The sequence below is a fragment of the Rousettus aegyptiacus genome, unplaced genomic scaffold (assembly GCF_014176215.1).
Source record: "Rousettus aegyptiacus isolate mRouAeg1 unplaced genomic scaffold, mRouAeg1.p scaffold_m13_p_1, whole genome shotgun sequence".
NCBI classification, from domain to species: domain Eukaryota; kingdom Metazoa; phylum Chordata; class Mammalia; order Chiroptera; family Pteropodidae; genus Rousettus; species Rousettus aegyptiacus.
The window spans coordinates 2,622,490-2,647,758 of NW_023416284.1; positions in this window are offsets into that span (position 1 = coordinate 2,622,490).

Consider the following 25,269-nt stretch of genomic DNA (forward strand, 5'->3'; position numbering starts at 1 on the left):
TCTGTTCACAGAAAACAAAGGAGAAGAGTTCTCTGTCCTGGCCATTGCTACTAACACCTGCCCAGAGCACAAATTAACAGCAAAGGCCCCTGGCTGCCCACCCAGCCACTGACTGCAAGAGGGACCCGGGAAGGGGGCCTCAGGACAAGGAAGAGGCAGCACTGTCTGACGAGTGAGCCTGGAGGCGCCCGTGAACCTGAGCCAGGGAGGAGGGAGGCAGCGATGGATGCTTCCAGGCCTGCAGCACAGAGAGCAAGCTGGGGCTGCCGAGGCCCCGGGTCCACCTCCGCAGTGGCGGCGCACAGAGCGGAGCCAGACCATCGCGAGAGGCCACGTGGACCGTGAACGGAGCGCCAGAGCGGGGCCCCGAAGGTCCCAGACCCAGGCCGATCTGAGCCTCCGGCCGGCTCTGTGTCCTGAACAACTCACGCAGCCCCCGGTCTCCCACAGGCTCGGCGGTGATGGGATTGCTTCTACAGATGCATATTGAGCACCCGCATTGTACAAGGAGGCACTGTTTATGGTATAAAGCCAGCCGCGGTCCCCAGAGGTAGGCACCGAAACAGCCGAACAGCAAACTCAGGTTGTGCTGCCCGGCTTGGGCGGGGCAGGTGTCAGGTGGGAAGGCAGGAAGTGGGGGAGAGTCTGTTTCTGAGCAACCGGGAATGCTAACTGGATGGTCCCCAAATGCACAGCTTCCCCACTTCCCACCCCAATTTGTAGCTGGCCCTGTAAAGCCTCCCCAGAGATGCAGGGCAGCCGAGAAGCACACAGATCAGAACCGAGGAGAGGCTGGAGACAGCCCTTTCTCAGCATCACCAGCCACAGGCATTTTGCGGGAAGGACAGCAGCCCTCCTGGACCCACGGGGGCAGCTGACGTATAACAGGGCACGGGTTGACTCTTCGCTCAAGAACTCGAAACATTTATAGACTGAGAGGGCAAGAATCTTCCCCAGCCCCGACGGCACAGGGTGCGGAAGTATAGAAAGGGATCCAGGCAGGAGGTGTGGGGAAGCAAGGAGGACCCTGTTAGCATGACCCACACACGCGTGGCTCTGCCGACAGCCATGACAGCCGGCAGGAAGGAGGGCAGCCGTGGGTGCTGAGAGCCCGGGTGCTAGGGACTGCGGCGTCTGGGGCACGGGACTGCCAGAGAGCCACACGCGACTGGTAGAACATCGGACGGCTGGGTTTGAATTTATCGGCTTGTTATTTGCTTTCTATTTCTCCCGTCTGTTCTGGGTTCCCTTTTTCATCTCTTTATTTATTTTTTATCTCCTTTTGGATTGAGGGAGCATTTTTTATTCTATTTTATCTTCTTCACTAGCTTATGAGGTATAACTATTTTGTTCGGTTCGGCTTTGATTTTATAGTTGCTTTATGATTTATGGCATACGCCTTTAACTGAACACAGGGTACTTTCAAAGGCTACGAAGCCACTTCACAGACAGTATAGGGACATTTCGCTTCTACATGTACTTTAAATCCCATGCTATAGTGTTATTATTTTTTTATTTAAATAGCCAACTGTCTTTAAAAGATATTTTTAATGTTTCATTTTTAACCCAGATATTTAGATTTTTGGCGGGTACTCTTCATTCCTTTGTGTAGATCTAAATTTCAACCTGATACCACTCTCTTCCTACCTGAAGCCTTTTTCTTTATATTTCTGGTGTTGATACCCTGCTAGTAATGGATTATTTAAGCTTTTGTACGTCAGAGAGTCTTTATTTTACTCTGTTTATTTGAAAGACATCATGGCTGGGTATAGAATTCTAGGTTGACAATTACTTTTTCCTTAAGTACTTTACAGATGTTGTTCCACTGTCCTCTGGGTAGCATCACTGCTGACTAGAAGTCTGCCACCATTCTTATGTTTATTCCTCTTTATATAATGTATCTTTCTTCTCTAGCTGCTTTTAAGATTTTCTCTTTATCATTGGCTTTGAGAAATTTGATAATATGCCTTGATGTAATTTTCTTCGTGTTTCTTGTAATTGGGGTTCATTGAGATCCTTGGATCCCTGAGTTTATAGCTATTATCAAATTTGAAAATTTTCACCCATAATTTTTTCAAATATATTTTCTTCCCTTCCTTTCCCCCCTCTTTTGGGGACTACAATTGCATATATGTTAGATCTGTCGAAGCTGATTCTCTGTTCATTTTTAAAATTTTTTTTCTCCATTTTATTTTTGATAGTTTCCATTTCTATGTCTTCGAGTTTACTAATCTTCCCTTCTACAGTGTCTACCCTGTTATTAATCCCATCCAGCATATTTTTCAGCTCAAACATTACGTTTTTCATCTCTAGAAGTTCGATCTTGGTCTTCCATGCTTTCACTTAACATGCTTAAACTTTCCTTTACCTTCTTGATTTGAAAAACTATAGTTATGATAACAGTTTTGATGTTCTTTTTACTAATCCTAAACGTGTCATTTCTGTGTATCCATCGATCGACTTTTCTTATTGTTATTGATTGTAGTTTCCTGTTTCTTTGCATGCCTGTTAATTTTTTATTGGATGGCAGATGATCTGAATCCTACTTTATCGTGTACTGGATATTACTGTGTATATCTACACATATTCTTGAATTTTGTTCTAGAATGCAGTTAAATTAACTAAAAATGCGTTAGTCCTATGAAGGCTTTCTTTTAAGCCTTTTTAAGTGGGACTAGAGCAGCGTTAGCTTAGGGCTAATTTTCCGCATGACCGAGGCAATTTATTTTTAGTACTCTCCCAAATGTCCTGGGAAGCATAAGATTTTTACACTGTTTCTGTTGAGAATATCCAATGTGCCGGGTTCCGTGTGAGGTTGAAACACTGTTTCTTCTGTTTCTTCCAGCGGGTTCTTTCTCCAGATGTGGATCATTTACTCGCATAGGTGGATGGATCAGTATTTAACACAAGACTCTGGAGATTCGTCCCTTTGCAACATCCTCCTCTCTGGCACTCTGGACACTCTACCCTGCATGATTTAGCTGCCTTGGTCTCCCCTAGACGCCTGGCTGTAGCTTAACTCGGGAGTCCTACCGGGCTCAGCCTGGGCTTCCCCTCCCTGGCCTGTGTCCTGGGAGCTCTTCGGGTAGCAGGTCGGGACTATCATTTGTTGATTCTCTCTCCGGGATCATTGTCCTGTGCTGCCCGATATCTCACACCCCGTTGCAGAGTGGGAATTTGGTCTGACACAGAGGCCATGCTCTTAGCCACTGAGCCATCTTTGTCCCTCAGTCCTACCCTGAGACTCTCACCAGGTTCCTAGTGAGGAGAAATGGGGAGTTTTCGTCAGGGCTATCCGATATGTCATCAGCAGTTATTGGATCCCTTAGGTTACTGCTTAACAAGGTGCCCGTCGCTCCCTCCATAGCAAGCATCCCATCATTATTAACTGGTCTCAGTCCTTCATATTGTCATTGCAAAGGTTCTGAGCCAGAGCTGCTCAAGGTATCACTAGCAGTCGAGATCTGGGTGTCTAGCAATTACAGTCAAAGCCAGTGCTCAGAGCCCAACACATCAGAGGCAGCCCCTGTGAGAGAGGGGTCCTGGGAAGACCGCTCTCAGCAAGTACCCCACCTACTGCACGTTTGGTCTTAAGGCGTCTGTGGTATCGAATCAGGGAATTGAGTGTGATGACTTCTCAGACTTTCTCCCTTAACAGCTATGAGTTTATAATTATCCATTTTCCCTCAGGGAAAAAAAACTGTGATACTTGATTCACCAGCAGATTTAGGCAAGGGAGGTAGAGAAGACTGGCTCAGACCTATTCCTGGAATATCTAGACAGCTTCTGGAGATTAAAATAATGACCGCTAATGGATATACATGTTTAATGTTTCAGTTACTGGTAAAATTAATGCTCTGCTTAATATTAATGGAAGTGATGTACCTCTCTGGGGACGTTAATCTGCTACCTTTCCACTACATCAGATGTAAAAATAGCTCCCCGTGATTAGCCAGGTGGGCAGAGAAGGGAGGATAGCGGGGAAGAAGGAACAGAGGAGTGATCATGGGACGGCGACGGCTGCGTGCGTCTTAAACGCATTATGGCTCATCGGAATTCTAGGAGAGAACGTTTTCTGCCAAGTACACACACTTATTCAAACTCCGTTTATGCGCTCGTTCTCACTCAACAAGTATTTAGTGAATGTTTTCCGCATGCCGCACTTCTTACTACTGTATCACATTTAATCCCTGTAGCAAACTTTTGATGGAGAGAGATTGAGGCTCGAGGTCCTACAAGTGGGAATGGGGCCCAGTTCTCTCTGACGTCCGAGCTGACACTTCTAACTCCAAGCTCTTAGAGGTTTTTCTTGAACTCTGTGATCATATAAACACTGTAGGAAATAAATAAGAAAAGAGGACAGAAAGTGAGAGAGCTGAGGTCTGTGAGGTCACGTGCTACAGCCGTGACTCCACAGCTGAGAAGGCGTTGGGAAACCGACTTCCTTAACTGCAACTTCAGCGTTTCATCATAAGTGAACAAATACGTGTTGAGCACCTACTATGTGCCCGGCACAGGGCAAGACCAAGAGAATCAAGACAAGCACTGCTTCTGCCTTCAGGAAGCTTATATTTTATGTTCCACTAGGAGAGACAGATGGACAGAGACACAAAGAAATCACTAATAGAAACTAAATAAGCACGTAGACTTAAGAAACACGAGATGCTGATCGCCATTAAGGAAACAAATAGGGGGCCGAGTGGTGGGAGGCCAGCTTGAGGAAGGGCTGTCATCAATGCCCTCTCTGAAGACATCTGTCTGTCAAGAGCCTTTGGGCAGCGAGGGAGACCACCTGTGTCCTTTGGGTTACAGGAAATCTCGGAGGGGCAATGAGTCATTCAGAAACAGGAGAGGGCTGGAGTTGCAGGGAGGTCAAGTGGGGTCCTCTACGTGTCCAGCAGCAGAAACTGCTCCGGGCGGCGCTGCGAGCATGGATGCCTTCCCCCTGTTCGTTCTCCCTTCCCTTCCTCCCTCCGCTCAAGAATAAAATCCTGGGAAATGGGGAGAGGAAGGGGAGAATCCACTGGGCGTGGCTTCAGATATCCCCGCTCTTGGCTGAGTGGCAACAGAACGTCCTAATTTTTGCCTCCCCGGCGAGGCTGTTTGTTCGTGACAGGAGGAGGGAGGAGATTCTCCAGCCAACCCAGGCGCTGCTGGGAGTGGAACATCCAGGCTGCGTATCCGGAAAAGGCAGCCCCGGGAGGAGACGCCAGCGGGAACCGAGGCGGAAGAATAAAGAAGAACGGACGCTCGGAGGTGGAGGGACACGCGGTCTTGGAAGTAGGGGCAGCACGAGCGACGGCCCTGAGGCGCGAGCGTATGTCGGGGGATAAAAGCTAAATTCCATCATCTAAAGGAAAGGGAACCGATCTGTACACAGAGATACACGAATAGAGTAAATACATGGACGTGGATAGATAACGAGGGAGAAGGAGGAGGAGGGCGACAAAGATAGGTTAGATGATATAATGATGGATGGATGGTAGATAGATGATAGATAGATAGGTAAATAGATAGATAGATAGATAGATAGATAGATAGATAGGTAAATAGATAGATAATGGAAGAATTGGTTAAAAATGTAAGTTTACTGAAGTAAGTAGGTAGATGGATTGATGAAAAGTGGAAAGTAGATGGATGGATGGATGGATGGATAGTGGATGGTGGATGGATGGATCAGCAGATCTTCTTGAGTTGGTGATATTGGGGCTTGTTCTCAAGTCTGCGGTCCTTTGACATGGCCTCCCACAGTCCTGGGACATGTGACTGTCAGCACAGGGACGAGGGTGAACTGGGAGAAGCGTCACGGGCATGACCATAGGCAGGACTCACTCTCAGAGGTGGACCAGGGCCCTGCGTGTGAAGGCCTCCTTGACATCGGAGCCCCAGGAACCTTGCTGGCCTCACTGAACATTATGCACACACTTCTGGAGGAGAGATGGACCCTCCATCCGAGACAGACAGCTCTGTCAGCGTGCCTTGGTGCAAATGCTTAGGGTGTTCCAATGGTCCATTTCCCCTCCCATGTTTGGCCCTTCACTGAGACAAGGTAACAGACCACCGTTTGTATGGTTCTAGATCCAGACCCATGCTGCAAGCTTGCCGTGTGGACTTCAAGGAGTCTCTCTCCCTCCCTGGGCTTGGTTTCCTTCCACGTAAAGCAAGGGAAATTGGGCTCCCCTGTGGAATGACACAGCTCAAAAAAAGGCTCCCAAAACCTTCAAGGCAACCCCTCCTTGGAGAGCTTGCACTGTCTCTTACCCACTTTCCTGGTATTTTCTTTATTTGTCGACTTTACAAATATCCTTCCTACATTTCCAGCATTGGACCGGATGCTGTTGCACAACAGTCACGCAGACACCGGCTCTGCCCTCCTGGAGTTTAGAGTCCTGCAAGAAAGTCAGCTAGTGAAACAAGACAGTCGCCAATCGCAGCTGTAACTGCCGTTCTGGGGGCAAAGTCTGGCAGGCAGCAGGACCCTGAGCAAAGAGCCCCACCCAGCCTGCAGCCAGGAGAACTTCCCAGAGGAAGGGGTTTCCCACAGGTGAGCAGGAAGAAATCATGCAGATGACAGGGAGGAAATGGCAGGTGCCCCAGGGTCCTGTCCTGAGGTCTGGGAGTGGGGCGAGACCCAGTTCCCTAGACCCTCGCCAGGCCCCAGGGCCTCGCTTATCCGTGACAGTGATGCTGGCTCCAGCTTAGAGCCCATCATCCTGGGAGTTCGTAAAAGTCCTTTCCTTTGCCTTGCAAGGCTGGGTCTTGCTGGGCACGGGGACGGGCTTGTAAGCTGTGACTTGCTGGAGTGGAAGCAATGGAGGGGGTCATTCTTAACACACAAGCCCTGCGGCAGCCCGGCGTGAGGCCTTAGAAAGATGATTAGGGTGTTTGTTCAAAAGACATGATTGCTACATTTCCTCTTCCCCTTCTGATGCTGATGACTCTCATTCGTCTGTGGCTGCCGCCTAAGCCATGCAAAGCTCTCTCTTCAAACCTCCTCTCATTATCCATTTCCCCCCGAATGTATATTTTAGGGGCTGGTAATAGGGCTGCCTGCGGTGCTATGTCATAGCCAAAGGATCCGCAAGACGCCAACTCCCCCACACTCCCCCGCCATGCAAAAGAGACAAAATATTTTCATTTCTAAACCTCTAAGCCTAGAGGGAAAAAAGTTATACAACCATGTGACTGCTGTAGCTTCTTAAGGGCTTTTGGTAGCTGGGGAACCAATCCGGTCTCAGCTGGCTTTTCTAAGGTCCCAAGTGTCTGGGCTACCGCCAAAGGGGAAGCAAGGTGTTCCTAACGATGTCCACGTCCCTGTCTGCAGATGCCCAGCTCTAGCTCAAGACAGGTATCTCCCGGGATGAGGGCAGAGCCGTGATAATTAAGCACGTGCATATGCATTAGTTACCTGTGCTGTGGAATAAGTTACCATCAACTTAGCAGTTTACAACCCAAGTTTATTATTACCTCACGTGGGTCAGGAGTCTAGGCACAGGTTAGCTGGCTCCCTGACTCAGGGTCTCATCGAGTTGAACTCGGGGTGACAGCCGGCACTGGGATCTCATGGCAGAGGCTCAGGGTTCCCTTGCAAACTCAATGGCTGTCAGATGAATTCGGTTCCTTGCGGCTGAAGGACTGAGGCCCTCCGCTCGCAGGAGATCCCCTCCCTCTTCCGAGCTGCTCCCCCCACCCCCACAACGTGGAAGCTTGCTTCTTTGAGGTCAACAGGGGAGCGTCTGCTGCTTCAAACCTCCCTAGCTTCTTCCTTCTCTGACTTCTAGGCCCTTGTTTAAAAGGACTCACCTGATTAGGTTGGGCCCACTGAGGACAATCTCCCACTTCGTGAATGAAAGTCAGCTGATTAGGGACCTTAATCAAACCTGCAAAATCCTTTCCCTTTGCACGTAACGCGGCCTAATCGAGAGGAAGCATCCCGTTGCATCACGGATTATACAAGGGCATCCTCCAGGGGGGCAGCTGACATTATCTTTGTGCGTGCACAGCCTGGCCTCGACGGCACTGCAGCTCAGGCCAACCTCTGCTCGGACTCCCTCTAGCTGTCCGACCGGGGACAAGCCGCCTAACTTCTCTATGCCTCAGTCTGCTCATCTGTGAAATGGGTTCAATGACAGTGCCCACCTGACAAGCTGTTTCGGAGGTTCGATGACCAAGGCATGTGGCTTGCTGCGCACAGAGCCGAGCGTGCGGACGCTGCCGCTGTGACTTTGCCTGATTCCCTTCGTCCTTCTCCCGTGCGACACCGGAACTGACGCCTTCTCTCCCCCAAGCGTCCGCGCCCTCTCCCCACCTCCAGCGTCCTCCTCCTCCATCCCAGGAGCAGACAGAGGTGGAGCAATTAGCCTCCAGGAATAACAGTACACAGGGCTGTCGGCAGGGGCTAACGGAGGAGTTTATGAACTCCACGGAAGCGTGCGCTGCTGGAGGAGCTTGTCAGGGGACCACTTCCCAGGTAAGAACAGAAACAGCCCATCCATCACTGCCACGTCCTCCCCGTGGCAAGATACGAAAGCGTTGTTCTCCCTTTCCGCACTTCCCGAACCTTCCACAGTGAGCCTGTGTTATTTTTATAATCAAACAGCCACAAAAAAAGAGGCAACGAACCTGCTTTTTTGTAGGAGAGCTTCGTGGTCAGGAACGCCAGCTTCTGCCAGGTCGTGTTGGCAGGCGGAGTCCTGCCAGAGCTTGCATTTCGTTCTCTTCTTTTTTTAAAACAAAGATCCATTATGCAAATTGGTCGTAAAATTTTTAAAGCATCTTGTCCTGTCTCGATTAATTGCTGCCTCCATGGGCTGAGCTGCAACAGCAGCGGAAGCCTTGGGGGTGTGACCCCGAGAGGCAAAGCCGCTGCCCAGCCTTGCCCCGGGCACCCCTCTGTCCCTTCCTGCCCGTGTGGACCTGCGCATCTCTCTAGCCGGCTGGCCAGTACCCTCCACGACCACACACACACACACACACGCACACGCACACACACCAGCCCTGGCAGCAGCTCCAGCTCCATCCTCCTCCGAGACAGGGTCCTTTTCAACCAAAGTGAAACTAATGGTCTCTAATTTATTGCTCAGCCCCTGTGCTGCTGGTTAAGTGACAGTAGCCTCTTGGCTCCACGCGGAGAGGAGAAAATTTGGCCTCCGGAAACACAGGGGCAGTCGCCTCTGTCCTCACGCCTGCCCGCCTGCCACCCCCAGGTCCAAGGGGCTGAGTCTTCTCGGACAAGCAACGTCCCTTTTCTGCAAATCCCCCCCCCCACCACCCCGCTTCCTGCCTCTGGCCATCTCTAGGACCATTTCTGCATCGTTTTATAGAAACTCACTCTCAAGAAAGGAACTCGAAACATTCTCACTGAGGCCCAAGTGGCCAATAAGCACTAAAGGTGTTGGCTGTGAACCTCCTTCCCATTCCATTTGCATCTGAAGAGGAACCAAAGGATGAATTCCTCATGCCAGTTTAATGAAAAGGCTCATCAACGTGTCAAGGCATAAACACGAAGAGTTTTATTTCCCCCGATAACTGCCCCCCACAGTGCTCTGACAGCGTGGCGAGGGTCCAGGTAGCCACCTGAAACAAACACACTCACAGCCCAAAGAACCTGCTGCTCTTCAATGCAGAGAAAGCCCTAAAGATGGGACCCCGCCTCTCTCCCACTGCCCCCACCTGCCCTGTGCTGCGCCCACACAGACCACGAGCCCCAGCCCTGAACGCCCTCAATCCTTCTCCCTGCCAGACTCAAGCTGCCCACCTGCCTCCATCTTTGTGGTCCTCGGGCCAGCAGCATTGGTCTCACCTGGGAGCTTGCTCCTGTGGACCGTCAAAAAAAAAAAAAAAAATACCTACCCGGAAGGGCTCCTGGTGGCTAACTGAGCTAGTTTAAAAGCAGACCTCGGCAGCCATCTCTAAACAAGAACCTTTCCCACAAACCACACTTAAGGGGGAGGCCTATACTAAGCTGCCCCTCTCCCACAGTGAATGGCCTGTCCCCACCTGCCTGCCCTGTGTTCCCACTACTGAGCCAGCCCTTAGAAAGGAGTTCCTGGAATCCTGCTTCTACCATTAGGATAGAGACTCCCCCTTCCCTCCCACATCCAGAGCTCCACAGCTATATCCCTTCTATGGGCATCTCCGCCAACCAATCAGAGTGACTCTGTTCTGACCAATCAAGGCAGTGATTTTTGGACCAATCAAACTGTGAGGATTTGGAGTCCTCATCTGCATGAGAACAAACCAATCAGGGACCAGGGGCGGGACTTCTGTCTATATAAGTCAGCTCCCCGCTGGCTCTGAGAGCGCATTTTCCCTTTCAGGCAATCACTGGCTGGAGCAGAAACACTAAAGATGAAGGTCCAAACACATCTCACCTTCAGAGACATCTCGCCAGACCATAGAGGAGCAGGCTGAGCCCCCTAGCCTAGAGGGGCCTGGCCTCGGGGCCTCCTCGCAGCCATGCTGTTGTACACCACGCTGTTTCATAAATGAGCTCCTAACACTGTGGAGCTGCTGCCTAGCCTTGATGTATCGCCTTGAGCTGTTTGCACTGAATAAAGTTTTATACTTTACCTCACCCCAAATTGTGGATTTCCATTGGTGTTGAATTGATGCCAATAACCCTTAGTGGATACCAGGAATGCAGAGTCTCAGGCTCCGCCCTGAGTCTGCCGGGGCAGAACCCGTCCCTTACCCAGTCACTGGGGGACACCATCTGAGGGGCACCGTTCAGAGAGGCACCTCGCCTCTCGGAAGACGGCACTTCAGCCCACGCACGACACCCTTCCCCACCCTCCAGGATGCGGACAGACCGATGGTTCCCTCCTCTGCATGACACCAGGCCCTGCCCGCCTCTACCCGCCAGCAGACCACGTGCCCCTCGAAGACGAGCATCCAGGCTTGTGCCTCTGGATGCTTGTGCATCCAGGCTTGTGTCACCCCGCCGCCTGGCGCACGTGATGTGTGTTCCGCCACAATGCAGACCTGCCGAATAAACTGTACTTGAGCTGTTTTATCACACACCCCCTTGGGACACTGACCTAAGGAGCTGTGATGACACCGGGTAGAACTATTTTAAAATCATCCGATTTGTTCACTGTCTTTTAAAATGTTCACAGAAGAGAAGGCTGTGACCTTTTTGCAGAGAGCCGATTAATGTCAGGGCCCGGGGCGGCTGCACAGCGCTAAAGCCAGGAGGGAGCCCGGCAAAGCAGCCCTGTGTACAGAGGATGAACAAGACATTCCACTTGTCATTTTCTTCCTTTGTCCAAGAGATTAGACGTTCCCTGAGCTGGCTGCCCTTGGAGCTCTGTGCGGCCCGGATGGGGAGGGGAGCATGCGGCAGATAGCATCTCGCTGCAGTTCTTCCCAGGAACACGACACCTATCTGAAAGGGTAAGTCATCCTCCTTTTCAAAAAAGTTAACTTCCGAAAGCAGGAATCGAGCGATCGCTACGCGTCAGGCACAGAAGTGCAAAGATCTCAAAGACCCAGAGGCGCCTTCTCAGAGAGTTTGAGGTCTGAGCGTCCTGCGCCCACACATCCTTCGAGCTTCGGAAGCTGACCTGAGGGGACCTGGGCTGTCAGGAAGAGTCCAGTGGATTTGGGACACGAAGCCTGAGAGGAGTTGTGTACCAGGGAAGGAGAACACACGTGGGGAGGAGGGAAGGCTGCCGTTACTAATTCACGTGGATGAAACCTCTAAACCGCGATTACAGAAGCCTCTCTCCAGCTTCGGAGCCCGCAGAACAATAAACAGCTGCCGGCTTCGATGACTCGCCAGGGCCTCGCTGAGTCTGGGCCCAGCAGCCGGGGCCTGCGGCGGTGCGCTGACTCGGGAAGGCCCTGGCCGCTGGGCTGGGTCCTGCCACAGCACTGCTCCCAGGGGTCACTCTGCAGACCTGAATGGGCCACCAGAGGACTGTCTCATCAAACAGCTTGAGAGAACACCAAATGAGACAAAAACTAAAGCTCAGGAGGTACCTGGCTTAGGAGGCTCCGCAGAGTGCCAGGCCCATGTCAGTGAGGACTCTCCAAAAGAGGGGGTGCGGGCAGCGATAAGCCCCAGGACGGGCGGCAGGAAGCTGAGGGGGAATCTATGAAAACGGCCTGGAAGAACGCGCCCGCTCCCTCGGGGACACAGCACTCGCGGCTCCTCTGTCCCTCCCGCTTGCCGTCCTGCCACCTGAACTGTTAAGAACTGGACGCGGCGCACCCGGCTTGTCCTCGGCTCTCTCAGTGGCCCAGGTTGAGCTGTAGAGGGCGCGTAAAGGGCGACAGCCGCCGGGTGCGCAGCTAGAGGCGTCTGGAAAAGGCCTCGGAGGCGAGGCTGGGTCTGGAATGCCACGTGATGAACGGTGGCAGGAGCCGGGTCACTAGCCGGCAGGAGGAAGAACCAAGGAGAAACTATCATCGTTTAAACGCTACAACTGTCTTCGGAGCTGCTCCCAACATCCGGCTTCTCTCCTGAGCAGAGTCTGATCCCCCCACTCTCTCTCTGTAGTTAGGTTCGGTCATGTGACTTGTTTAAGCCAGTGGAATGGGAGCAGAAGCTAAGCGTGACCACGTGACTGCTTTGGCCAATGGAATGGGAGAGAGTAAGCATGGCCATGTGACTTATTTTGGCCAATGAAATGAGAGCTGAAGTAAGGGGCGATCACGTGACTTGCTTGTGTTTGGTCACGTGACATGCTTTGGCCAATGGAAGGGGAGCAGAAGAGTGTGTGATGTCCTGTTTCTCTTCCTCAGGCCATTGGTATCCGGCTGCAAATGGTGGAGGGTCTGGAGCCCGCTTCCTGGAGCAAGGACAGTGCGCTTCACAGCCCCCAGACATCCCCGTGTGGACGTGGAGCGCAAATGAAAACTAAACCTTTGCTGTTCAGGCCACTGCAAGCTCAGGACTGGTGGTCAGTGTAGCAAAATCAAGCCAGGTTTAACTAACACGGAGGTCGTCCTAACAGCAAGGTGCTGCTGTAGGAAAAACCCAAACTACGTGGCTCGGCGTCACGATCAGGCAGCAGGAGTTCAGGAAACAGGCGCCTACGCCTAAGGCTGGAGAGACGATGGCCCGTGTTGTGTGGTGGCGAAGTATTTGGGAACAGTGCCACCTGCAGAGACAAGTGGACCATGTACCCAGTGAAGCCGTGGCCCTCAGGGAAGGGGTGGGAAAGGAAGCTCCACAGCCTTGCCGGGCACTGTGGGAATTTGGCAAGGCGTAACAAGAAAGGTGAGATCAGGAAGGAAATGGTTTGCAAACACACATGAGGGGACCACAGAAAATTCCCAAGTTCACGGACCTGTAGGCCCAGAAGAGCTAACTCCCACCCGACCCCAAGGAGTAAAAGACACTTCGAGAAAGGCGTGGAGCCCCAGAGGCGGACTAAAACTGAGCCAGGTAGTGCAGGATCAAGCCAGGGAGTGGCTGTCACGTTCGGAGAGGAACTAATGGATCCGGTGGCCTAGGATGACAGCCTGGCCAAGGGTGCGGCCCCCAGTAGATTCTTCCAGCTGGATAAAGTGGCCCATGACGAGTCTGTATGTGTGGCCTCATACCTCAAGAGGACTATGATTCGCTCCGCAGAGAGGGTGGAGGGAGGCATGGGGTGAGAAGGCAAAGAAATCTGGAAACTCTGAGAGGTGGTATGGCCGTGACTCCCGGAACACGGAGCTGACCGGACTGGAGCCGAGGGAGCCATTACATCCCTGAGAGAGCTTTCTAGCCGCAGGGACTGTCGGGATGGATGACAGGGTGCTGTGTGCATCTGTGACAAGGAGAGCCTCGACCTTCCACAGGCCGTTCATCCCCTAAGCAGTCCCCCAGGCCAGCTTCCGATGCGGCTAAGGACGGTGGTGGGGAAACCAAGTCAGCCTACGGATGTGGCCAGGGACTGCGGAAGCCCAAGGGGCTGCTCCCTGGGCACAGAATCAGGGCCAATCAAAAGACATTCCCCGCCCAGTGGGACAGTCCCGCCCTTAAAACATTTGCCGGGTGGGGTTTCAGGCCTGCTGCGGACCGCCGTGCTCTGCGGCTCCCACTCTGCCCCTTCTGAACGGGACGCCGGTGGAGCCCACGTCCCTGTTCTCCCGCTGGGGGCAGGACTCGGGGTGCAGGTAATTTGGCTTTTTGGCTCATAGAATAATAAGGACCATGTGGCGACCTGAGGCAGAGTCCCCTCGCCCTGGCCCAGGCCCTGCTGGCAGCACGGGAGCCCCAGGACCCTGGTCCCGAGTGGGCCGTGAGCCGGCAGGCCCCTTTATATTTATATTTGGAAATATAGCATTTGCTGATTAAAAATAGAACTAATGATATCTTTGTTCAACACGAGAAGACAATCGTTACGGGGAATTAGCGTTCCCCTCCCTTCAAATGTTCTGCACTCAATGGCTTTTCCAAACATATAGAATTTTGCAGAATATTTCTAAGAATAACTTCTTTCAGGAACCATAGAGAGGTTATAAAATTCCCCTTTTCAGCAAAAGAAAAACGGTTTCCAAGCCCTCAAAAGAGCCTCCCTGTGTTTGAAGCCACATGAAGTCACCAGAACAATAGCGCCTAGAAAAGGTCTCTTTATCACATTTGGGAGGGTTGCCCTTCGGGAGCGCGGATCCCGCGAGCGCCGTGGTGCCCCCAGCACTGCTCTCCCCCTCGCCTGAGCACAGGGGCGGGGGGGGGGGGGGCGGCTGGGACCCTCCAGGGGGATCTCCGGGCTCCGGGGGGGCCAAGACCCCCATGTGGAGCTGGAGCCCGCCGCCCTGTGTGGAGAGCGCGTGAGGGTCGACACGTTCCTCCAAAAATGATTTGCAGTCGCCGGTAATAGAAACACATCTAGAACGAGGCAGTGAAAAATAAAGAGGAACGGAGGCTCGTACAGTCAGTGAACGCGCACGAAACGAGAGTGAAAAGAGGAAGAGCAGCCGCCGGGAATGGCAGCGCCGCCACGCGACCTCGGCGGGCCGCGTCTGCCGGAAGACGCTCCTGAAACGGGGCGCGAGCGGGCCCGAGCCTGGGCGAGCATGTGCGCGCGTGCACGTGCGCTCACGGGAGTGCGCCGATGAGAATCAGGAGCATGAATGCTTGTGAGGGCTCGTGAGTACACGTGTGAGGGCGCGCATGTGCGTGCATGCGTGAGCAGGTGTGTGTGTGAACGCGTGTGTGTGATCGGCCGTGCCTGGCACTACACAGGAGAACCTGAAGCCAGCGCCGTCCCCAAGGGCCGCCATCCCCCGAGGAGCAGCGCGGCGGGAGGCGGGTGGGCTCGGGCGCCGGCTCCGTGGCCGGCTGGCAGCCGGATCCGATGCTCAGCTCGCATGCCCAGCTTTGTCTACCCTCTGGGGGATGAGCAGCCATAAGCTGCGGCCAGCGTGGCGGCAGCGCACCCCACTCTCGCTCCGCGTTGGTGGCTCCGACCTCTGGAGCCGGATAGGAAGATGGCCCCGGAGCGCACGGACTGACCGGGTCTCCCTGCTCATCCATCTCCTGTGATGGCAGAGGCTTGCAGCCAACCCAGGGTGTGACCAGAGACCAGAAGTGGGCCCAGCCGTGCCACACGCGGGGTGGGGGCGGGGGCAGGAACACAGGGTGAGAGTCAGGACCTTCAGCCCACAGCCAAGGTTCAGACCCCGGCTCAGACAGTTCCGGAGGTGTCAGGTGGGCAAGTTCCTCCCCCGGTGGCCGGGACCAAATGAGACAAACCACGGGGTCTGGTGTCCGGTAGAACAAGCTGCTCCCTGTCCTCACGTTGTGGGGACAGGTAGGCTGAGCGTGTGCTCAGAGCCCCACTGAGCGCCTGGTGGGGCCGGCGCACTCCCCACGCGGACTCTAATCGGCATCCACTCCGGCTTGGGAAGGGCTCCGTCCTGCTTCACAGGGACCCCACCTGGCGCTATGGGAACATCCCCGCGACCCCGTGAGTGACGGGGAGAAGGATGAAGGCCGCTGGGGCCATGCGCACAGGGTGACAGCAAAAATACCAGAAGAGAAGTGAACCTCCTTGAATAAAGAAATGCAGAGCACGTGCCGGCGAAGGATGGCTCTCCCTCAGCAGACAAACATTCTCATGGTAACAAGGTTGGGGGACGCCGACATCTTAATATACAGAGAAAGGTCTTGCGATAATTCAATCACCCCTCCCTGGGGCGGGGGGAGCTTAAATAACCATTGGCAGGAACCTCGTGTGGCCATTTATGTGACCGTGAGTGGTTTTTGTCTCTTCACTTATACTTTTCTTTACTTTTTGGGTCATCTATGTCCTATGGTCCAGTAGGCATGATTTCATCAAGAGCAGATGGGTCAACTTTCTAACGTGCGCCTGGGACTCGGAGCTAGGCGCTCGAGGGCAGTGTACGGCATCGTCGGGGTGCAGTGGGGAGCTTGGCCCTTCGTCAGATTTCCTCCAATACAGCTGGGCTGCCACTCTAAGGACAAAGAGAAACTGAGGTACAACCTACCCAGGGTGCCTCTGCTGGGCCCAATTAGCCCAGGCCCCTTCATGACCCGACCCCCTGGCCTTTGACGCTGACTCCAAATGTCCCCCGAGACGTCTGCTCCTCCTCTCCACTGCCGCACCCCCTGTCCCAGCCCCCCCCGCCCCCCCCCCACACACACACACACACCTGGATCATTCTACACAACTCGTCTCTCTGCCTCTCACACTTCCCCTGCCGGCCCTGTTATGGGTTCAACTGTGTCCCGCCAAAAAAGTGAGTCAGAGTCCTCCCTCCCAGCGCCTCAGAATGTGACCTTGTTCGGAGGGAATTACTGAGAGAATCAAGTTAAAAACAGGTCATCGGGGTGGGCTGGTGTCCTTATAAGAGATGAGGACAGACACGCACAGAGGAATGACCACGTGGGGACACACGGCCGTCCACACGCCGAGGAGGCCTCGGCAGGAAGCAGCGCGCCCACACCTGGAACTCGGACTTCCAGCTGCGGGACGTGTGCGGTGGATGTTTCCTGTGGGGTCTCGTTGCTGCAGCCCCGGGAAGTGGACCGAAACCCTTCCTCTGCCAGGCAGCCGAGGGGATTTTCGTAAATCTAAGCGCAGAGCAGCAATGCTTAAAGCCGCCCAGTGGCTTCCCAGAGCAGCCGGTGGAGACTGGAGCCCTGGCACGGACCGCGGCCGCCACTGGCCGGCTTCTTCCTCCTCCCTCCCTGCAGGAGCCCCGGGCTCCTGTCGCCGTCCGGCGTGGCAACTGTCCTTCTGCCTCACACACCTGGGCCATTCTTCTCATTCCCTCCCTCTCTCCCCAACACACAAGTGCATGCACACTCACACACACACACGCACACCCCTCCCCTGCTGATTTCCCCTGCTCGCCCCGCAGGGCGCCAGTTTAAACCGCATCTCAGCAGGCCCTGCGGGAAGCCCCTGTTCCTCCTTCTTCCAGGGGCTCCGTCAACATCTGGGGCTGGATCAGGCGTGGACGGCATCTGCCGTCCTCACCACCGTGTATCCAGCACCAAGGTCAGACCCTGGCACCAGAGCTGTCCCTGTGCGGAGGACAGACGGAGTGACGAACCAGGAATCCGGCACATCCAGCTCACCGCGTGCTGCCGGCTCGGCCGCAGCCTGCCCGTGCTGCTGCTCCAGGCGTTAGAATAACCCCCGCATGCCCCCCAAAGCGCCTGGGGTGCCCACGTGAAACCCCAGGTGGTGACCGTCTCCCGCTCCTTGTTTTCGGCTGTCGCTGAGGCACGTCGCCCATGGAGGTGAAAGCCAGATCAATAAAAATGGACCCTGGGAGGTGTGAACAGCCTCTGATCCCCCCCACGGACCGCTAACTTGCCAACTCTCCAGCAGCCCGTCTCGCCAGCAGCCTGCGGTGCTCCGGACATCTACTCCCACGGGTGAGCCCAGCCGGGCGCGGACTCCTGGGTGCCTGTGGCCGTTCGGCCCCACGGTCTGGGGATCTGACGGCGCCTGGGTCCTCCACGGCCCCCAAACCCTGAGCACCGCCCGCTCGCCCCACTGTGGCCGCACCCAGCTGTCCAGCCTGGGTTTCTCCACCTGGGCACTATGGACACTTTGACCAAGCAGGGGCTTTGCCTCTTGGACGGCCAGGGCCGAGCAGGGCCTGCCCCCTCCTAGGCACTCGGTAAACGTTTTTCTGAATGGCCAGATGGACGCTGTGACGGGGCACGTCTCCAAAGCAATTAGCTCCTGCAATTTCCTACTTGTACTGGGAACTCTTCAAAATGTATGGTCACTTAGCCAGGGAGCGAAAGCTATTATTAGCAGCCTTCTTAAGTCAGACAGACGGAGTCTGAGAACCCAGCTGCCACTTCCCTGCTGCGTGACCTTGGCAAGCCATGCGCATGCCCGGGGGGGGGGGGGGGGGGGGGGGGGAGCCCCAGGTGCTTCCTCGTGGCGTTGCCACGGAGATCGGCTCAGAGAACAGGGCTGGAAGCACCTTAGAACCACAGGGCAGCTCCTCGTTTTCGGCGCTTCAACTCAGCCGCACACCTGTGCGGGCCGCGGCGCGCCAACAGGATCGCCGCACGCCGGGCCTCGTGCGCGAGCGGAGCGGGGCTGCGCCGCGCTGGCCCCGGCGGGGTCTCCCAGCGGCTCCAACGCTGTCCCTTCCCTGGCCCTTCACTCTGCAACCAGCCAGGCTGTCCCCCGGCCCGGGCAGGTGCACAGGTTCCCTGCGAGCGGCGCGCTGCCTCTTCCTCCGCGCGCCCGCGAGGGGCGTGCCTTTGAGTGGGGCCCTGGGTACTTTGCGGGAGAGCCCCACGTCCGCGCCCCACGCTTTCCCAGATCTTTTCTGACGTTATCGGAAAACGTGCACGTGTGTGTGTGTGCGCGCACGCCACAAACAGGGGGGTGGGTCGCGTACATAGGATCGAGCTTTTCTGTTCTTTCGAGAATCCCTGCAAGAAAAGTTGAAAGCCTCATGTCTCGAAAATAATCAGTGGGCATTTTCGAAAAAACCGCATGTAGGAAAAGAAAAAAACAGAAAAAGAGGAAAAGCAGGCCTCGCCCGGCGTCCGGCGCGTCCCCGCGGCGCTTCCTCTGCCGCCTTCGCCCGCCGGTTAGAAACGCAATCCGTGTTTTTAAAATAAACAGGAAAGCCCTCGTGTGACTCAGTGGTGGTTATTTGTCACCCATTCCAGAAGAGGAACAGGTTCCCGTGGCCGCGGAGGCCGGCAGACTTACCTGGGCCGAGATGGAGGCGTCCGGCGCGGAAGTGGCGTCACAGGTCGGGCGAGGGCGGCGCCTGCGGTCGCCCGTGGGTTAACCGCACTCCCGAGTTTTCCCAGAGTGCTCTCAAAGCAGATGGGTGTGTACTTTCTAACCCGCCAAGTGGAAAAGGCAGCAACCTGCCCCGCCGCCAAGGCCATTAACAGGATTTCAGAACTCCGCGTCTGTGTGACAAAGACGTCTCTCAGCAGCGAGGGGTTTCTGTGTGCACCGGTACCCCGACCTTCTCCATCTGTGAGCAGGGACTCAGGATGTGCTCCCGCCAGATACCACCGCACCCCGATCCGGGAAGAGGAAAAAGGCATTAGGGAAAAAACGGTGAAATTTGAATAACGTGTGAAGTTCAGTCAATGCTAATGCATCAGCACTGGCTTATTCATTGTCACGAATGTAGGGCACTAACATGAGCTGTTAACATGGAGAGGACGGAGGGGGGGCTCTGCCTGTCTTTGCGACTTTTCTGTAAATTTAAAACTCTTCTTAAATATATTAAATAAATAGACACACACACCTGCGGTATTTCCTGGGCCCCAGACTGTCGGTAGGTCGGCTAGGAATGTCTGGGGCACTCACCTCAGCTGGTGCTACCTACCCCGAGCCCCACAGACTTGAGCCATTTGGAGCCCATGTTGCAGCTGGACCAGCCCCCCCCCCACCACACACACATTCCCAAATCCTGGGGGTTCTCACTATGCCCTCAGGGCACCCCTCAGCAACAATGTCAGGGGGCTTTGAACAATCAAGTTTTGTTATTCGTAGGGCAGGTAAGCGACACACCTGGGACCACATGGGGAGGCCGGATGGATGGATGGATGATGGATGGATGGACAGATGGACGGACGGACGGACAGATGGACAGATGGACAGAGGTCGCGGGCCTAGGTCTGCCTTTGCCAGGGTCGAGGGTGGGGGCCTAGGATTCCAGGGTTCGCTCTCCATCGGTTTTCTGGGGCCGTAGGAGCCAGAAGGGAAACGCAGGGCCGCTGGGCAGTCGGCCACCGGGGTGCCCATGGCTTTCGGGGAGGCCCACGCAGGCGGCCTGGCTCTGCCTGGAGGTGCAGCTGGCAATCTGTCCATCCGGGACGGAGTCTGGGAGGGACTTACCTCAGGTCACAGGCGAAACAGCTGATTGCCAGACACTTACCATGTACACACACACACACACACACACACATCTGCACAGACAATCCTGGGTGCCCATCCAGAGCTCCCTCCGTCCCCAGCCTGACAGCCAGAATCCTGACAGCCAAACAGAACAGGCACTGGCTCGCCTGGTCCCTCAGGCTCTGTCCCCCAATGCACTTCAAACGAATTTCTCCCGACAGCAGTTAGAATTTTAAAATGCTTTCGCCCTTAAAGGGACAGCCCTCCCCGTGGCGGGTACATTTGAGCGCCTCCTGTGCCAGGTGTTACGTGCGTCATTCCGCTGACCTCGTGGCACCGGAAGTGTTTGTACTGTTCCCATGTGGTGGGTGAGGAAACTGAGACTTGAATCATTTGGAGACATGGCCGGGGTTCCTCAGCCAATCAATGGGGAAGCTGGGATCCGGCCCTCGGGGGTGGGTCACTGTCCCCTCTGCCACCAAGCGATCAGTGGGGGGCAAAGTCAGGTTTGCTTCTGGTCGCCCTGCTGCCAGCCTCGTGCAACAGGGCGCCTCTCCCTTCCCGCACAGAGCACGGGGGGCTGCTCTGAGCAGGAAGGTTCTGAGGCCCCCACGGGGTCAGGGCCCAGCTGTGCATGGCCGAGGAGCCTGAAGCCGCAGCTTCTCACCATCACCCCCGTCCACTGACACTGGGCCCTGCAGCCGTGAGCACGGAGAGCCTGGCGACCCACCGTGGAGGCCCGCTGCGGCCTGGGTTCATCTCACGCCTGCAGCCAACACTGACAAGGAGGTGGCCACGCGGAGTGGGCAGAGCCGCCCAGCCCGGCACCCCGTGCAGATACAGTGTGACAGCTGAACAGTGAAGCCCTCCCCGGGTAAGGGAAGGGGAGCGAGTGGGAGGGGAACCTGCGGAGATTCGGTTCCCCGCAGCCAGAGGCAGGACGCGCCACTCCAGAGAGACAGCAGTTCGCCTGATCTTACTTTAAGGTTTTATTTTGTTTTGTTTTTTAATATGTGAAAAGTCCTGGAGGTCTCCAACAGAGCTTGGCAGGCCAATCCCTCCATCTCGGAAAGGCATCTCATACCGGCCTCTGGTTGCCGTGGCAACCAGCCTGGTCCAGCCTCCCACCCCTCTCTCCTGGGCCTGCCACCGCCTCCCAGGGTGGGTCTGAAGACGTGCAAGGCTGGTCCTTCCTTCTCTGGCCCCCTCCAGTGCCACGACCCCCTCCAAAGTGGGGCATCCAGAAAGGTCTTTATAAAAAGGGAATCCAACAGCTCCTCTTCTGCAAAAGCTGATGCGCTCCCCTCCCACACGGGGCAAGTTTTCCCTCGAGACAGGTGACCTCGCGGCATCCTTCCTCCCCTCGCTCACTCGCTCCGCCCGCCTGCCCCCTTCTGTCTTCCATCGCCCCAAGCCCATTCCCGCCCCAGGACCTCGGCACCTGTCCCCTCTCTGTCATTGCACAACGGGCCTCTCCCTCCCCTCGGCTGACACGTCGCCTTCTCAGAGAAGCCTTCCCGGGTCGCCAACCCCCATCCGCTCACCCGCAGGCCCTCCCCGTCACAACCCAGGTTATTTTCCTCTCGACGCCAGCCCCTGCCTGGTCCCCTCTCGTGTGCAAGGCGGCACGCCGCTGCGGGCTCCGGCTGGCGCTGCCTGGCCCCCCGCCCTGCTCCCAGCATCGGCAGCACTACGCGGAACGCAGTAGGTGCTCAGCTGGCTAGAGACCCCAGGAAGGTGTCCGCTGCAGAGCTCCCTCTCGCTCAGGGGAGGTCAGTCTTTTGCTCCATTCAGACCTTCGACTGAGGCCCACCCACGTTAGGGAGGTCAGTCAGCTTCACTCCAAGGCCACGGACTTCAATACTAATCTCAACCGTAAACACCATCACAGAACATCCAGAATAATGTCTGACCGCATATCTGGGCACCGTGACCCAGACCAGTTGACACGTACATTGATCATCACGGACCCCGAACAGGATAAACCCAAAGGGATCCCTGCCCCAGACACGTGATGTTCGAACTTCTGAAAATCAATGCCGAAGAAAAGTCTGGAAAGCAGGCAGAGGAAAATGAACTTACTTATAGGAGAAAAACTAGCAGAACGAGAGCAGTGTTTTCACTAGAAGCCACGGAGGTTGAAAGGGTGCGGCACAATCCTCTTCAGGTGCCGAAAGGTGAGAACAGGCAGCCGGGACCTCAGAACCCCTGCAGCCAGGACCTCAGAACCCCCGCGGAGATTCTGTGGGAATAACGGGGAGGTTAGACAGGCCCAGAGGGGAAAAAAACAACAGACAAATGAGAGAGAGAGAGAGAGAGAGAGAGAGAGAGAGTCGTCAGCAACAGGCCCGCCCTTCCGAAGGGCTAAAGAAAGTGCTCTAAATGGAAAGAAAGCGTAAGGGAAGGAAACTTGGAGCGTTGGAAAGAAAGACGCAGAGAGACGAAGGAGGGGGAGGCGCACAGAGCAGGTGTTGTTTTCCAACTCAAGTTTTCTAATTATGTGTGAAAGTCGAAGCAAACATAACGCTGTATGTACAGGAAATATTTAAGGCAATTATGTTTTGAACGGGGGACAGTCACAGGACCTAAATGGAGATAAGGTGTCTCTACTTTAAACTCTTAAAATGCCAAAGCCGACGGATTCTGGCGGGCGATGTGTGCACAATGGAATGCCTGGAGAAACCACCGAAAACAGCTCGACAGAAAGATGCGCTCGAGAACACTGCGAATAAACAAGACAGAATTCTGGAAAACGTTCCCGTGAGTCAGAGGACGACAGGAAAAACGCAACAGGGAAGCGAAACACAGAGAGGACGGACATAAAACAAACAACAAAATATGGTATTTGAGACCTGACGTGTAAATAATTACACTGGCTGTAGCAATTAGAAGACACAGATGGGCGCAGTGGACCCCGGAGAGAGAGAGGCTCGACTTGTTCTCCGTTTGATTTCTTTAACGGTGTAGACTACCCACAACATGAAATCTACCATTTTAGCCGTTTTTAAGCGCACGGTTCCTCGGCGTTAAGTACAGTCACGTTGTTGTGCAAACATCACCACCGCGTGTCTTCAGAGCTTCTTATCTCCCCGACTGTACCCCGACCCCAAGAGATGCCAAGCCCCCGCCCCTCGCCCAGCCCCCGGCGCCCACCTTCCCACTTCTGTCCCCGTGAATCTGACTCCTCTGGGAGCCTCCTGGAAGTGGAATCCTACGGCATGTGTCTCCTCTGCGACCGGCTATGTCACCGAGCACCAGGTCCAACCTCACCGAAGCGTGTGACATGTGACAGGATTTCCTTCCTTCTCAAGGCTGAACAATATTCCAGGGGCAGACCTGGGTACGAACCTGCCCCCTAAAAGTCAGGCTGACCCCCTGAGAAGCCTGCCTGGCCGGCGGCAGTCTCCTCCTGAGCCCTGAGCCTGTCCAGGCAGATGACGTAGCCTTTGTTATAAGGCGGTACGTCCGGAGCCTGGAGAAGTGACCCGAGATTGATGAGGAGGCTAAAAACTACGCTGGTTTTGGAGAAGGCGCACAGTCAGCCCCCACCAAGCAGGCGTCCGAGATCCCTGGCCGTGGGGGACAGGGGGCCGGGGGCCGGAGGGCTGACGAGAGGAGGCGGCTGGAGCCAGTGTGAGGATGGAGGAGGCGGACGGCACTGGCGTGGCCCCCGGACGTGTGTCTGTCCCCGGACGTGTATCTCTCCCCACGCCATGCCAGCACCGCGAGGGGCTCAGGCTCCGTGAGTGACACCGGGACCCGCGAGGCAGGAAGGAGGGAGTACAGACTATTTAAGACACCTCTTTGTGTCTAATTCACGCCGTGCCTTTGAAGAGGAAGGGGCCCCAGGCTCGCCATTGGGGAGCGGGCGAGGCGGGGCGTGAATGGCTTAGAACATCTCAGGGAGGGGGGGCCCTCTCCACCCCAGTGACTCTCCACTCAGAATAATTCTACTCCGCCGCATAAAGGAGCCAGGCCTCTCAAAAAAAGTCAGCCTTTCATAAGGTTTCTTGGAAATCTAGTCAAGAAAGTATGCGTGTCTCCTCCAGATAACGCCGCCGTATTACAGGCGTTTGACTCCATCAGGGAGCTCCAGAAAATAAGGAGCTCGCTCGAGCACAGTGTCTGGGAAGGCAGCCAGGCTCGGGGGGGGCCTGGGAGCTGCTGGGGCTCTGGGCGAGCCAGGGGGGCTGCCGCGGTGAGCGCGTGCACCTTCCATTGTGCTGACAACCCCGAAATTCTTGAAGGACCCGGCGCCAGCATCACCCGGCACGCTGGTGAAGCATGCAGGTCCCCTGGCCCCACGCTGGGCCGGCTGCACCCACGTCTCGGGAAGGGGGCCCAGCAGTCTGCATTCTTAGGCTTCTCAGGCAATTCCCGTGCATGCAACAGTCGCATGGGGCGCCTGACTCAGTTTGTCAGGGCCCACGGCGACCCCACCGTCCTCGGCAAAGTGTGCCATTCACAAGAGGGCTGCCCGGCCCTCGGCCTGAGGGAGCCGCCTCGAGGCACAGAGCACTGGGGCCGAAGGGAAGGAAGTGGCTGGAGATCGCCATGTCCTCACGTTCATGAAGAGGTGAGTCTGCCCTGAGCCCCCGCCGCACGCCGCCCTTCTGGGAAGGGGTGGGGTACCTCCCCTCATCTTCAGGAGGCGAGAGGAGCCTCTCAGAGACCCCAGGAGGCCTTGGCATTCGTCCCCAAGAGGGTGCGGGACGGATGGAAGTCAGCTGGCCCCAAAAATGAGTCCAAGGCAGAGGCTGTGCGCAACTTCTGGCCCCCGAAACTGTGAGATGATAAATTTCTGTTGTTCAAGCCACCCAGTGTGTGAAATTTTGTTACGTGACCTCAGCAAACTGATAACAGCAGGCAACACCCACGGCAGCTCGTCCTTCAAGAGTTTACATTCTAAGCATCACAGCGCATGACCGGCTGGCGCCCAGTGTTTCTTGACGAGGAGGACAGGTGG